The following is a 15,822-nucleotide window of genomic DNA, read 5'->3' on the forward strand; positions in this document are numbered from 1 at the left end:
TTAAGGTAGTTCAGACAAGGAACAAATATCTCAACAGGGTTTTTTTCCCCTAAAATATTTCTTTGAATGTTAACTTTGTAAAAACTACTTTTCCTTGTATTGTTCCTAGCATGTAGGAAAGGCTGCTGTTATTACAACCTATCCCTAGAAAAATAGGAGGAAGTTGTTGTTCTTTATTTGTAATTGTTTCCCAATGATTATTACAACGCCAAGAAGAATCCCTAAGGATGAATCTAGCTGAGTTAATGGTATGCTTTTTATTCCAGGGTAGAAGTCTGGGAGATTTATGGAAGGACTCTGACGTCACATCTTCTTGCTCTAAGAGGCAGCTAAGAAGGAATGAATAATTGTAGAAAAGGAATGAATAATGGTGCTACAGAGCACCCAGACCTGTGGCTCACATCACCTTCAAAAATGTGCCCGTCTCTTTGAGGTTTATGAACTGCAGTGACAACCACTTTGTTGGCAGAGTCGTCTCTCTTTCTTAAAGAAGAGCAGTAAAGACCGTCGGTTAGGCATAATGCCTGGCACATACGAGCTGCTCAGAAAAATGTTTTTGAACGACTAGAGAGACTTACCCACAAAATCTGCCTTTGCTACATAAACCTCTATCCAGCATATATATTCGATCATCATATATAGTCTGTTGCGCTACTCAGTGAAAATCACCACCACGTGCACAGGACGTGCACAGGAGATACACGTGCACAGGAGACACAAAGGACTCTGTTGATTTCTGTTCTGTTACAAAAGTCATCAGCACTATGCACGCCGCTGGCAAAGTATCAAAGCAATGCAGAAATACATAGCATCAGAAGTGAAAGAGCCAGGCACCCCCTCCTCAGCCACTTAGGGAGAGCTAGGCAGGGCACCGCACGTAGGTGCAGGTATTTTCCGCGCCCAGATTACTGTTTGTATGTGGTAGCCTCTCGAAACTAGTGGATTTCATATTTGTGCCTCAGATTATTTACCAGCCGCTTAGAATACCTGTAGCGCATGTAATCTGTAATTCTGCTGAGTTGAATCTCAAGGTCTCTGAGGCCCCTGAGAGGCCACATGAGACACCTGCCAGATGTGCTGGCCCAGCCCGTCACCAGCGTCTGCACCTCAAGGAATGTTTGTTGACTCCTTCTGTGGCAGCCGGCTCTCTAGGCGTCTCACCAGACCGTTTCACTTTTTGGTCACAAAGCGTTGCACAGGGGAACTCACAAAGCTCTCAGGATATATTGTTGCCGAACACTAAGGATCTATTGTACCGACTGGGTAATGAAATTCATGATGTTCAAATACAATAGCTTTTGGAAACATGGGTATCCAAAAGCATAGTGTCCGTTCCCATGCTTTTTATTTATTGTCCAAGTGTCATGATAACAGTCTTTAAACAGAAACTTAAAAAAAGTCCACTCACTCACAATAGAGGTAAATATTTAAGATATTTTTTAAAGTTGCACCTCCTATTATACACAATGTACATTCAATAGATGAAATTATTTCAGATCATCATTATCCCTCAAGACAACCTCCGCACTGAGCTTTCTGCCATCAAGAATTATAAAAGCAGACATTGGGGTGCCTGGGTGGCTCGGTCAGTTAAGCAGCTGACTCTTGATTTCGACTCAGGTCATGATCTCACGGTTTATGAGTTCCGCGCTGACAGCAGGGAGCCTGCTTGGGATTCTCTCTCTCTTCCTCTGTCTCTGCCCCCTCCTGCATCCTCCAGACTGAAGGCTTTGGCCAAAAAGCTCAACAATTTTCCTTTCAAAATATTTTTTTCACTGTGTACATAAAATCCCCCATATGCAGTTATAAACCCTTGAAAGAAGGTCCAACATTTATTTCGAAGAGATTTTCACATTTCCTAACACCTGTCACAAGACTCCCAGCTAGGTCATTTGAACAAAAGAAGGCAGGTTTTACCGGTATCCGAGCACAAGATTAGGATTCATTACATTCAGCATTATTCAAAGCCATACTTGTGGAACATTTGCTATTCAAAACTGTTGGCTGAGCTTCAATCTGTCTGGATTCTTCTGTGTGAAAAGGACGGCTCTGGGATCTTGCTGGACTCAAGTCCAACAGCATTGTCAACACCAGCATCACGTTCAAATGCAGAGGCTCGGGCCATCCCCCAGACTTACTGAAACAGAAACTGCATTTTCCAAAAAATCCTGGGGGATTCAAACGTACATCGGAAATGGGAAAGCAATTTCAAGAAGGGAGGCATTTGTTCACCGATACGGTTTCCTATGAGAATCTGTCTTTGGATCCTTTCAACGTTGTCATTTTACTGGGACTTTTACTAACTCACACCATCGGCTCCTGGTTCCTCATACCATTTTCAACATAAAAGTCACCCCAGGAAGCGGGGTGTATTTCTGAGCCACTGTGTGGCAAGTTCTTATTTATTGGGTCCAGTATTGGGTCTCAGATCCTCTATTTTCATTATGTACCTCAAGAGGTTCTTAGGATCAAACTCCGTGGGGTGACACTCTCCCAGTTTTCCTCCGGGTGGCCCCCAAATCCATACGATCAAGGATTGAAAAAAAAAAATAAAGCAAAGATTTATGAGACTCCCTTAGGCACGTTGCATGTTACAGTATCTCCAGAACAGAGATCATCAACGACTGTGTCCTACCTACCCTCATAGAACTGTCCAAACCAGAGTGGATCTTCCTGGTGTTAGGATGTCAGGAGGATCGTGTTTAAAACCGAATCAAACGAGGGAATGAGTGAGAATCCTCGGGAATCTGGGAGGCAGAATCTGTTCTGCTTTTATGCCGGTGCTGTTTGCATAGGAGATAATTTATTATTGTCTTCTAGCTACGCAGGGAGTCATGTGCTGTGACGGCTCTTATGTTGCTGACAAGCTAGGCTGGCCCTGAATAAATAGCACTTTATCATCAACCCAACCCAACTGTAGATACAGGTTGGCATTTCGTTCCCCCCACCACCATCTGCCTTCTACCTGATAAATTACTGTTTTAGTTATATGTATACAAATACTATTTGTTAATCGGCTCAAATGTCTCCAAAATGTCTCCTCCACCTTAAGTTAAAATTATATACATGTACGTAGGTATAGCTCACTCGGTTTGCCAAAGGTTTAGAAAATAAAGAGCTCCTACCTTAACTTACCACCCGCGCCCCACCACACGACCTCCCACATTTGCAGTATGACCCCCAGCCTGAGACTGCAACATGGAATTTACAAAGGTACTTTACTAATCATTAAGGCTGGAAACTGACTGGCAAAAACCCAGCCTATTCCAGTACATCAGTTAGGGACAAGGAGAAGTCCTCCTGGTCATCATCTTTGCCACTCATGGGTCCAAAGATTCGATCATTAAACATTTTTAGAGGGCGTGAGTCCTTTTGCCCGAGTGTTTTCCAGTTTGGGAATGAGTAGGAAGACCGGGAAATGTGGGGAGAAAAAGGTTTTATTATTTCCCAGCCAAAAGCTAGGGTGAGGTTGTTGTTCCCGATGACCAAGCACAGGGAGACAGAAATGCCACGGCTCTCCTGTAACATGACAACCGAGAGAGTGACGGTGAAAGTGTCCAAGAGATTGACTACATTTGTGGTTGAAAGTTCGCAGACAAACTCAGTGGAAAATTCCATTCCCTCCCAAAACCCTGATTTAGCTTTTTCCATCACTCTGAAAAATTCAGTGTTCATGCTCCATGCTGATAGCTAGAGTGCATGATGTGAAATAAAGGTGATCCAAGTCATGTTCAGGAAACACCTGAGTCCTTAAATGTGGATATTCCTTGAGAGAGAAAAACTCACGCTTGTTACATTGCTCCTGTATTTCTACCTTCTGTTGTCTCCTGGATCCCGCTGTCGGGTTTCTGCCTCCATCGTTCCCTTGAAACCGCTCTTCCCAAAAGTACCAATCGCTTCCAAGGTGCAAAATCCGAAAGTCGGCTTCCTGTTCCGACTCTATATGACTTCTCTGAGGAATTCCACGAGGGTGATCCTCCCTCCTTCTTGAAACACTTCATTCCTTTACTCTCCCGCCCTCACGTTCTCCTCGGTCTTCTCCCAGTGCCTCGCTACTCCTCTGTCACCTTTGCTGGCTCCTCGTCTTTTTCAACCTCTAAATGTTCATGCCTCAGATTGTGTTTCCACACCTCTTTCTCTTCTTTATCTCTACGTTCTCTTTGGGGACCTCATCCACCTGCATGGTTTTCAAATCACCTGTCTGCCAGTGACGACAAGCTTCATCCACCTGAACTCCACCCTTGTCGATCCACATGGTATTTCCAGGTAAATGTCTAATAAGCATCTCAAATAAAATGAAACCTACCTCCATCCCAGTTTCCTCCATATCATTAAATGGCCCCACCATGCACCCAATTACTTATAATCAGTCCTTCCTGCAGCATCAAAAGGGAGCTTTTCAAAATGTAAACAGAGGGGTGCGTGGGTGGCTCAGTCAGTTAAGCGACCAATTTTGGCTCCGGTCATGATCTTGTGGTCCGTGAGTTCAAACCCCGCATCAGTCTCTGTGTTGGCAGCTCAGAACCTGGAGCCTGCTTCATATTCTGTCTGTCTGTCTGTCTGTCTCTCTCTCTCTGCCCTTCCCTGCTCATGCTCTGTCTCTCTCAAAAATAAATAAACATTAAAAAATTTAAAAAAATGTAAACGACACTTCTCTGCTTAAACATCACTCAAAAGTTTCTCAATGCAATTATTATTATTTACTGTCGTTTTTTAAACGGGGAGGAGATAGTTTTAATGTCCTCAAAATCGAGTTATTATAAATCAGTGAGAAAAAGTAAACATGACCATAGAAAAACAATTGGATATAAGACATTCAGAATTGAAATACAAATGCCAATAAATATCTGAACTCATTGAGAATCAAAGAAATCTTTTCATAATAAAATATTTCATCTTCTCTTTTCTTATGGAAATGTGGTAAATAGTTCCAAAGGGGCATTCTCATATACTGTTGGAAATATATTCTTTTTTATTTTTTTACATTTATTTATTTTTGGGAGACAGAGGGCGACAGAGCACAAATGGGGGAGGGGCAGAGAGAGAGGGAGACACAGAATCCAAAGCAGGCTCCAGGCTCCGAGCTGTCAGCAAAGAGCCTGACGTGGGTTAGAACTCACAAACCACAAGATCGTGACCTGAGCTGAAGTCGGACGCTCAACCGACTGAATCACCCAGGCGCCCCAGAAATATATTCTAAAGAAATAATCAGATATACACGCAAAAGGTTTGTGGACAACGCTATTCACTGGATCATTACCTTGCTAACTAAAACTTTGAAATGACCTAAATGTTCAACAATAGAGAAATGGTTAAATTCATTACGAAAGAGTCGCACAAAAGAATAGTATGCTGCTATTCAAAATCATGCTATCAAAGAATACTTAATGACACAAGAAAACACTCAAGAGTGTAAAAGCAGAAAATAATTTCTGTAACATATCAAAATAGACTATCATTTCTGTATGCATTCAAATCATGCATATTGAAATCTAATATATGATGGATATTAAGACACCCTGATGTGAAAGCTGTCATAATTTAGCCAATTGCCCAATTAAAATCTGTCTGTGTCTCTGTTATTTTAGAGTGTTCCCTCCAAAGATACCAGTAAAGGCTCTGGACTCACCAGACATGAGCTGACCCTCTCTCCACTATTCATCAGCAGTGAGTGAGCGCGTTTACTTTATTCACTTCTCCAAGCTTTAGTTTCTTCATTTGTAAACCCCCATTTCATTGAGCTGGTGTGAGAATTAAGAACATGAACCTAGGGCATCTGCATGGCTCAGTCGGTTAAGCATCCTACTTCCGTTTTTGTTTTTTTTTATACATGCCCTAATGAACTTTATTTTTTTAATATAATTTACTGTCAAATTGGCTTACATACAGCACCCAGTGCTCATCCCAACAAGTGCCCTCCTCAATGCCCATCACCCACTTTCCCCTCTCCCCCACCCTTCCATCCACCCTCAGTTTGTTCTCTGTATTTAAGAGCCACTTTCGGTTTTGGCTCAGGTCATGGTCTCATGGTCATGAAATCGAGCCCTGAATTAGGCTCTGCTCTTACAGAGCGGAGCCTGCATGGGATTCTCTCTCTCTCTCTCTGCCCCTCCCCTGCTCACATGTGCACGTTCTCTCTCTCTCTCAAAGAAATAAACTCAAAAAAAAAAAAAAAAAAAAAAGAATTAAGAATAAGAATCAAAGAGCTGGCCCAGTGCCTAGCATGTAGCAGAAAAGTTAGGTCTCTTTCCGTTCCTGGTTTTTAAACTATCAAAAGGTCATTTGGAGAATTCACAAAATTGATCTGACTCACAGAAAGTATTTTATACATTTTGGTATGAGAACTGACTATCCCTATTAAAATTTCTTGCCTTGGGGCACGTGGGTGGCTCAGTCAGTTAAGTGTCTGACTTCAGTCCAGGTCATGATCTCATGGTCGGAATTTCGCGCCCTGCGTTGGGCTCTGTGCTGACAGCTCAGAGCCTGGAACTTGCTTTGGATTCTGTGTCTCCCTCTCTCTCTCCAAAATAAATAAACATTAAAAAATTAAAAAAAAAAAATTCTTGCCTTGTATCCTTTATAATACGTGTGAACTTTCGAATGATAATCACACACATTTTTAAGTCACTTAAGTGACTCACGTGAAAAAGTTTAAAAGGTGAGGGGATAGAGGAAGATACACAAAGTTAAGTGTGAAGCAAAGAGCTCAAATGTCCTTGACTGATAAGTGGATAAAGAAGATGTGGTGTATAAATACAAAGGACTACTACTCAGCAATCACAAAGAATGACATCTTGCCATTTGCAACAATGTCAATGGCACTAGAGGGTATTATGCTAGGCGAAATAAGTCAGAAAAAGACAAACATCATATAACTTCACTCATCTGAGGAATTTAAGATACAAAACAGATGAACATAAAGGAAGGGAAGCAAAAATAATATAAAAACAGGGAGGGAGACAAACCATAAGAGACTCCTAAATACAGAGAACAAACTGAGGGTTGCTGGAGGGCTGTTGGGTGGGCAGGGGGATGTGCTAAATGCGTGATGGGCATTAAGGAGGACACTTGTTGTGATGAGCACTGGGTGTCGTATGTAAGTGATGAATCACTAAATTCTATTCCTGAAATCATTGTTACACTGTATGTTAACTAACTTGGATATAAATTTTAAAAAATAATAAAAAAATAAATAGTGTCAAAACCAAAAAGATAAATACATAAATAAACATAAAAATTAAAAAAATAATGTAAGATCAAAGAATGGGTAAACAGTGATTATCTCATTAACAAAATCTTTATCTTTTTTTTTTTTTTTTTTTTTTTATTTTGAGAGAGAGAGAGCACACGAGCAGGGTAGGGGCAGAGAGAGAGGGAGAGACAAAATCCCAAGCAGGTTCCATCTGCACTGTCAGCACAGAGCCCCACGTGGGGCTCGATCCCAGGAACTAGACCATGACCTGAACTGGGATCAGGAGTCTGACACTTACCCGACTGAGCCACCCCGGTGCCCCAGAAATCTTTATCTTTGATTGCAAGTTACACTCAGTGAGGAGCTTCTGTTTGCCAATACACAAATAATAGCTTTTAAGGCATCACAAAATTGCATGGTGATTTTTTCCTCCTGCGAAGTCACCATGGGTACAGCCTGCTCCCTCGTTGCCACTGTTTAACCTCCAAGTGCCACGTGCCCTTCAGTAGATTTTACTCCTTATGCTGATACTTTCTATTTCGCTCCAACATTCGGGACCATACACATAATCCAAAAATGGTTGTCTTTCTTACAAATTATAAATGAAATATATTGAGAAGGCTTTTACTAAATGAAATAAATTTTTTCTAATGTCACGGACCAGCTATTCCGGGATTCATTACGTTCGAGATTCTTTTCTTCTTGTAGGAAATAGAAAAAACAAGTGAGTAGGTCTTACTGGTGGGTAGGATAAAGATCATCACCAAGATTAAAACACAAGCCTGTACAGCTTCATTTTTTTGGCAAGAGTGAGTCTTAGAAACATAGTTTGACAATGCATAACTACCTTGCAAAGTGTAGTGACCAGCATGGATTGCTGAGTTACTGAAATTTAAGAGTATAGTTTGACATTTATACTCTGCACGGGTTTATTTCTAGACTGAAAACTATTTTTTTTTTTCATCAAGATATAAGAAAAATGCTGAGGTGTGTACACAAATGTTCTAACTGAAAGCTTTATGATTTATGCTACCAAAATTCCGTTATGATGTTTAAAATATTCAGCAATAATAAAGTCTGATAATTTTGACAGGAAAATGATTTATGAGAACACAAAATGCATAAATTAAGAGATTTTATTTATTCTGTTTTTCATACACTCTTTAATTGGTAAGCAAAGATATTTCCCATGTTTTTTCCAGATGGCATTAAAAAAAAAAAAAACCCAAAACTCTATTGTTCTTATTTTTATAAGCTAGCCAAGGCATTTTAGCAGTAAAAACTTCACTGAGTCTATTAAAACTAAATTATACATCATGTTTTGAAACAGAGTCAGGCAGTACATAATACTTCGTAGCCAGAGAGAGCACTCTATTGTGAAAAGATTTTATGAAAATTAAAAATGCTATATTATATAAATGAGTATGTAATAGACATATATCAATATGATTTTCATTTAAACCAGTAGTATATTGCCTTCCATAATTTAATCAAGCTCTGAGTCTGCATTAAGCACAGGCTTTGCATCATCTCATTTAAACTTTATTTTTTAAAATTATTTAATTGAGAGAGAGAGAGAGAGAGAGAGAGAGAGAGAAAACGTGAGTGGGGGGGGAGGGGCAGAGGGAGAGAAAAAGAATCTCAAGCAGGATCCAAGATCAGCACGAAGCCCAATGCAGAGCTCGATCCCAGGACCCTGGAATCATGACATGAGCCGAAATCAAGAGTCGGTCGCTGTACCGACTGAGCCACCCAGACGCCCCAAATCTCATTTAAACTTTAAGATGCCTGATGAGGTGGGTAACATCATCTTGTTTAGCACTGAGAAAATAGAGGCTTCGAGAAGTGAAGAAACCAATGTCATACAGCTCATCTGTGTGAAAAATGGGGCTCGAACCCATGTTCTAACCTCTAAATTATTCTTGAAAGAAAATGCTTCATCACCAAAGATACTACTAATGAATTCTGCTTTTAATTTAATAAAAAACATGGTTTTTTGCCATGACTATTTAGTATTGATTCACCTTTGTTCCTATATACAAGCAAGCCACATCCTTGGTTTTAACCGGTGCTAATAATGAACTGCTTACATTTTTTGATAATTCAATATTATCATGCTTTATGACCAATCCAGTTTTCATCTACTCTATAAAATATAAGTGTAGCTGACCATTAACTATATGTATGAGCCTAAAATTGAAAACTTGCCCAAAGAAAGTGCTATGAAGAGGAAAGCTGTGATATTCCTGCAGCAATGTGTACTTTTAAGAAGCTGGGCATGCATACATACACAGAAAACATAAAAAACAGAACTGGCATGGTCACCGGTAACCCAGAATCACCCTCATGTAGTTTTTCTTCCTTTAGAGCTTTGACACACAATGGAAGAATCTCAGTTTACATTCAGGATGTAAACACTCACTATCTAAGGATGCTCCCAACATTACTTTTCGTCGGCTCAAAGACCCAGAGAAACCAGGAATTAGGGTTGCAGGAGGTGGATGGGGAGACACAAGAGGTAATTTTTGACCAAGAGGGAATGGGTGTCTTAATAGGAAATGTGAACGTTAACAAAGGAAGCCTCAATTGAGAATGAGGCCAGGGGGGCAGCGGGGGAAGCTCTCACACTCTATCACTTATTATTACCTGGAGACCCAACGGAAATAGACGGAGTTTGCACATAAACACTATTTTACTACTCCAGCAGGAAGAAAGCTTTCCTTCCTTCCTCCCATTCCTCACCCCGCAAAAGCCCAGCCAGTGACAGCCTGTCACAACTCAGCCAATGAAAAGCCACAATACTACTCCCAGTTTACTCCAATGGACTTTTTGTTTATGGCAAACAGCCTTCCTGACTCCCCCCTTTCCTCTCTAAGAGAGTGCTCCTCTCCTTTGTTCCGCTGATTTACGTACGGTTTGCCATAGCTTGCCTGACCTGGATTGCAATTCTCTGCTATTCCCGAATAAACCCATTTTTGCTAGTAAAATAACCGGCACTTTTATTTTTTAAGGTTAACAGAAGAACCTACAATATCCCCATCATTTCCAGCAAAGTCCTCCTATAAAGGCATAGCCATCAAAGACACAATAATGTTAACAATCTGTAGACGCTTCAATGTAAGCACATCGTAAGTATTAGAGGAGAAACCAAGAGTCTTTCGATGACCCTAGTAAGATCATCATTCGGGTCAATGAGCTCAAGAATAGAAGGAGGACACATGTTTGCTGAAAATGGAAAACTACTGTTTTCATGTCATGGGACAAATAGTTATTATCTCCTATACCCACATCAATGAAGAGAGAGAGAAGGGGAGGGGGGGGCGGCGGGAATAGTTCATCTGGAAACACAGGTTTAAAATCAAGAACTTCTTGAAAAGAAGTGGGCCGGTTTCAGATCAACCTGAAATTAAGCAAGCTGAAGTCCTGCCCCATCCTGTCTCCATCATAAAGAGAACCAACATTACAACAACAGAGAGATGCCCTGGAGAGAGATGTTTATATACTATACTTCACAAAGGAGATGTCCTAGGCAGATTCTCACCACTAGTTAAGAGTAAATTGATCCTTGCATGTGGGGAGGTTCCCAACCAATTAAAGACAAATAAGTCACGATCTCATTAACTAGCTCAGCCTAATTTACATTGTCTTTAAGGGCAGACCTATAATCATCAAGACTTTTCGATACGGTATGGATTTAAGGACTCGGCAGGAAAAGGGCTACACTGGTGTCCCCCCCCCCCCAAGGGCCCCTTTGTTACAATTTATGTGTCTTTATAAAGATTTCTGTATGGGAGTGAATAACTCAGGACCCACACATAATGGAAAAAACCCCTCATTAGTCATGCTTTATTTTTGAAATGGTGGAACCTGGGCAACACTCCAGCTACCAGATAATAATAATAACCGAATTATTTCCATAATTGTGTATAGATATTTAAAAAAAAATCCCTATTGGCTTGTTTTGAGCCATGAGCTTGAAAACGCACAGCTTTATTTATTTTTCTTGGTAAAAATAAATCATCTAGTTCGAACAATATTTCGAGAAAGCAGGAAACCTTCCTTCCTCTCTGGGTACCCTTTTCTGATTTATGGAAACCACCAGTCAAGTCTCTAGAGCACTAGCTGTACGTGTGCATTACACACACTTGTGATTTTTCTAAGCTGTGTCAATATTAACCTGACCAAATGAAGATCAAACTGTCTCTTTTGCTCCTCGCGCTCCTCACATGGGGAGCACAATATGGCTCTTGTCAGAGGTGCTTCATCATTTTGGCTCAAGGAAACTGTCAGTACAGTTTGGGATTCGTTCTTCATGGGCAGATATCCTGATGGGTCTAATGAAGCCTTTCTGCTGACAAGTCATTTGCTAAAAATACCCAACCATCATCACCAAGTTTAAGTGGAGGAATATGGTTGTGTCCCCTATGCTATCAACCCGATGGAAGCAATTCTCTAGAAGTCTAAAAAAATCTGTATGTCAAGGCACACGCCTCTCACCATGCATGTATGTGTTCTTGCTAGTTTCCATTTGCTCCCTGATAAACTTTATGACATTCTTAAATTGGAATATAATAGGGTAAACACCAATCTCAGAGCACACACGCAGAGCCAGCAGTCTGTGTGTGCCATTTGTTGCAATCTAAGCTAATTACCAGAACCCCCCTCCTGCAAACAGATCCACTCTGGGGTTTGTGGTTTTATTTTCACTTGGAGACGTCTGTGTGTAGGGATCTCAAGGAATTCATTTTCAGGAAGGACACTGTGTTGTCATGACTCTCTTGGTCCCAAGACACAGAAACTTCACTCAAACCGACTTCAGTAAAGAGAAAGTAAGAAGGATCTGGAGAGCATTCTCAAAAAAGCAAAGGAAGAACTGGGGGACAAGCTGGGAGGAGGGTAGGGGTTATCAGGGATTTGCTTTTCCTTCTCTTCCATTGGCTTCACTCTCCTCCCCTGTGACCAACTGGTTTCCTCTAGGTGCTAGGAAACAGGGACTACCTGAGCTCCAGTGCAAGACCTTTCGGTTTTAATCAAGGTTCATTTCCTCCTGGTTTTGAGTTTGAAAACGCTGGAGGAGGAATTCTGGTTGTTCCCACTTGGGTTGGGTGCCTTACTGTTGTACCAAGCAATTGAGGTAGATTGGGAAGACCACAAAACACAGATATGGTACTCATCATGACAAGGGGGATGGATAAGAGTCATTTCCTAGCTGAGGAGGCTGAGCTGATCAACCCACAGGTGGACACCCTAGCTATCAAGCACAAAGGACTCACACACACACACACACACACACACACACACACACACACACCAGATAATTTCCCAAATCCCCAAGGGATGACAAAACAAATCTGTAAAAGTGTTAAGCTTATAAAATGGAAGTTATGCTTCATCAATCAAAAATACATAGGACCATCTAGTGAACCCAGGAAGAAGAGGCCAAGCCTGCTTCACCTTCCTTCTTTCAGGTCAATGCGAGGTATCCCTTTATTAGCCCCTGAAGACTTCGGATGCTCTGATCTCCCTTATAACTGTCAAAGTTGTATTGCTATTTGCACCATACATATGTGGCACTGAAATGCTTTAAATACAGAGGAAAAATGATCCACAGCCCCTACTTAAAAAGCCAAGAATATTTGAGACAGGAGTTGTATTTATGTGCTATCATTTTATACAAGAGTTATTTATAGAAGGGCTTTAAGCAGGCCAAATGCTGGGGGGAAAATCTGAATTCATAACAGATAAAAAGTAATAACTTTAGAGTGGCATTATGGACATTGTGGCTGGATGATTTTTTGTTGTGGGGGCTGTTCTGTGCATCGCAGGGCATTTAGCAGCCTCCCTGGGTTCTACCCACTAGATGCCAGTGGCAAACTCCCTCCCCGGGGTGTGACAAATATGTCTCCAGACATTGTCAAATGCCCCTAAGGGGCAAAAAAATGCCCTAATTAAGTACAACTTTGGAGAATAATAGTGGGAGAGTCTTGCAAACTTAATAACTCAAATCCCATCCAACTTTTTCAGAAACATTACTGCATTAAGCAAGACATATCATTCATTCCAGCTGGCTTAAGAGGCAGGTGAACAAAATGAGGGGTGGGGACATCTACATGACTACATTGCATGCATCAGCCAAATATTTCCTTTTTCTAAGCTGGTAAAAATAAAAAATTTCCATCAATTGTCTTTTAGTTTATATTAGTATGCTTATAAGATAAATAGCATTTTGATTCTCTCAAAGAAAAAGCAGGATGATTAAAAAAAAAAAAAAAAAAAAAAAAGAGCCAGGATTTGACTAAAACATCTTCTTCCTGTGCCAGGAAAATAAGGTTTTTCTCAGGGTGTTTTCCAGAGGTTTTTTTAGTCTAAAAAAAAATTGTATCAATCCAGGTCAAGTTATGGGTAAATAAGGCCTTTTTAAACACCAAGCTTGAGGGGCGCCTGGGTGGCGCAGTCGGTTAAGCGTCCGACTTCAGCCAGGTCACGATCTCCCGGTCTGTGAGTTCGAGCCCCGCGTCAGGCTCTGGGCTGACGGCTCGGAGCCTGGAGCCTGTTTCCGATTCTGTGTCTCCCTCTCTCTGCCCCTCCCCCGTTCATGCTCTGTCTCTCTCTGTACCAAAAATAAATTAAAAAAAAAAAGTTGAAAAAAAAAAAATTAAAAAAAAAAAAAAACAACAAAAAAAAAACACACCAAGCTTGATATTTGGGGTTCCTGAAAATGATATACTCATCTTTTAACTCTTTCGTGGGAACCCCGAAACATGGTGGGTATTGAGGGCAGTGCAACATGTCTGGGACACCGTGAGTATTCAAAGAATGGCTAATATCTTTGTCCGATAACAGGCTACATGGAAAAAGTCATCAAAATCCATTTCCTTTTTAAAAAATATTTTTAAAAATTGATTTATTTATTTTGAGAGAGAGAGAGAGAGAGCGAGGAGGGAAGGGAGGGACAGAGAGAGGGAGAGACAGAAGATCCCAAACAGGCTCTCAGAGCCTCCGTCAACATAGAGCCCAACTCGGGGCTCGAACTCACTGACCACGAGATCATAACCTGAGACAAAATCAAGAGTCGGATGCTTAACCGACTGAGCCACCCAGGTGCTCCTCAAAATTCATTTTGAAGCCTGAGTTGTCTGAACCTGTGTGTCTACATCACCGGTTCTTAACCTTGGCTGTACCTTAGACTACCCAGAGAGCTGCAAAAAAATAAATAAATAAAATAAAAAATAAAAAATCAATCAATCAATCAATCAATCTCAGACACCCACCTTGTGAAATTTAAATTTAATTGGCTTAAGGGAGGGGATGCTGGGCATCTGTATATTTTCCAGACAGTTCCAGCTATCATTCTAAAGTGCGAGTAGGGTGGAAAACAGTGGTCCATACTGATACTAAAAAACAATTTTCGGTTCATGCTGTGTAGACGTAGTTTCTATATCAGTGGTTCCTTTCTTTTTTTTTTTTTTTACTTTTTTTTTAACGTTTATTTATTTTTGAGACAGAGAGAGACTGAGCATGAACGGGGGAGGGTCAGAGAGAGGGAGACACAGAATCTGAAACAGGCTCCAGGCTCTGAGCTGTCAGCACAGAGCCCGACGCGGGGCTCGAACTCACGGACCGCGAGATCATGACCTGAGCCGAAGTCGGCCGCTCAACCGACTGAGCCACCCCGGCGCCCCTCAGTGGTTCCTTTCTATTCTCTAGCCACTGAGTGAAATTTCATAGTCACCGGGAAAACCCAAATTCCAAAAATAAATGTTCACATCTCATTTTTAAAGTAAGTAGCTCTAATGCTCCCAAGGGAGCAGATTTTGAAATGTAGTGCATAAAAGCAAGGGTTTTGAAATCTGACAGCCCAGCGTTCAAATCATCGCTCGACACCCTGTTATCTCTGCGCCCTCGGGCGAGTTTCTTGATCGTGCCAGGCTTCAGTTCCTTCATCTGGAAGATAAAGGTAAAACCTACTTTACAAGATGAGATCATCTGTACAATGCTTAGTCTGGGATCTCTGAGAGTCAACCGTCAACTACAGGGTGGTACAGCCGCAGCAGGACCAACAGCTACAATTATTTTAATGGTAATTCTGTCAATTAGGTCATTAAAAGTTATCCGTCTTCAGGCACCTGGGTGTCCCAGGCGGTTAAGCGTCTGACTCTTGATTTCTGCTCAGGTCATGATCTCATGATTTCTGGGTTCAAGCCCCAGGTCGGGGCTCTGGGCTGACAGTGAAGAGCCTGCTTGGGATTCTCTCTCTCTCATCTTTATGCATCAACTGCTGAACACCTGGGCTGCCTTTGTGTCTTGGCTATTGTAAATAATGCTCTATGATAAATAGTCATACCTAATCTAAATATACATAATCTAAATAATACATGGGGGTGCATGTATTCCTGTGAATTAGTGGGGTTTTTTTTGGGAGGTGCAAATACCCAGTAGTGCAATTGCTGGATCGAGGGATAGTTCAATTTTTAATTTTTGGAGGAACCTCCATACTGTTTTCCACAATGGTTGCACCAGTTTGCGTTCTCACCAACAGTGCGTGAGGGTTCCTTTTTCTCTACATCCTTGCCAAGAGCTGTTGTTTCTTGTGTTGTTGCGTTCGGTCATTTTGACAGGTGGGGGATATC

General features: G+C 41.2%; 1 protein-coding gene across 8 annotated transcripts in view; it reads right to left on the bottom strand.

Annotated features, from left to right (window-relative positions):
• PRUNE2 (prune homolog 2 with BCH domain) overlaps window positions 1–15,822 on the bottom strand; it is a 270,970-nt gene that overhangs the window by 89,308 nt on the left and 165,840 nt on the right. The window lies entirely within an intron of this gene.

This window comes from Panthera onca, chromosome D4 (assembly GCF_046562875.1).
Source record: "Panthera onca isolate mPanOnc1 chromosome D4, mPanOnc1 haplotype 2, whole genome shotgun sequence".
NCBI lineage: Eukaryota > Metazoa > Chordata > Mammalia > Carnivora > Felidae > Panthera > Panthera onca.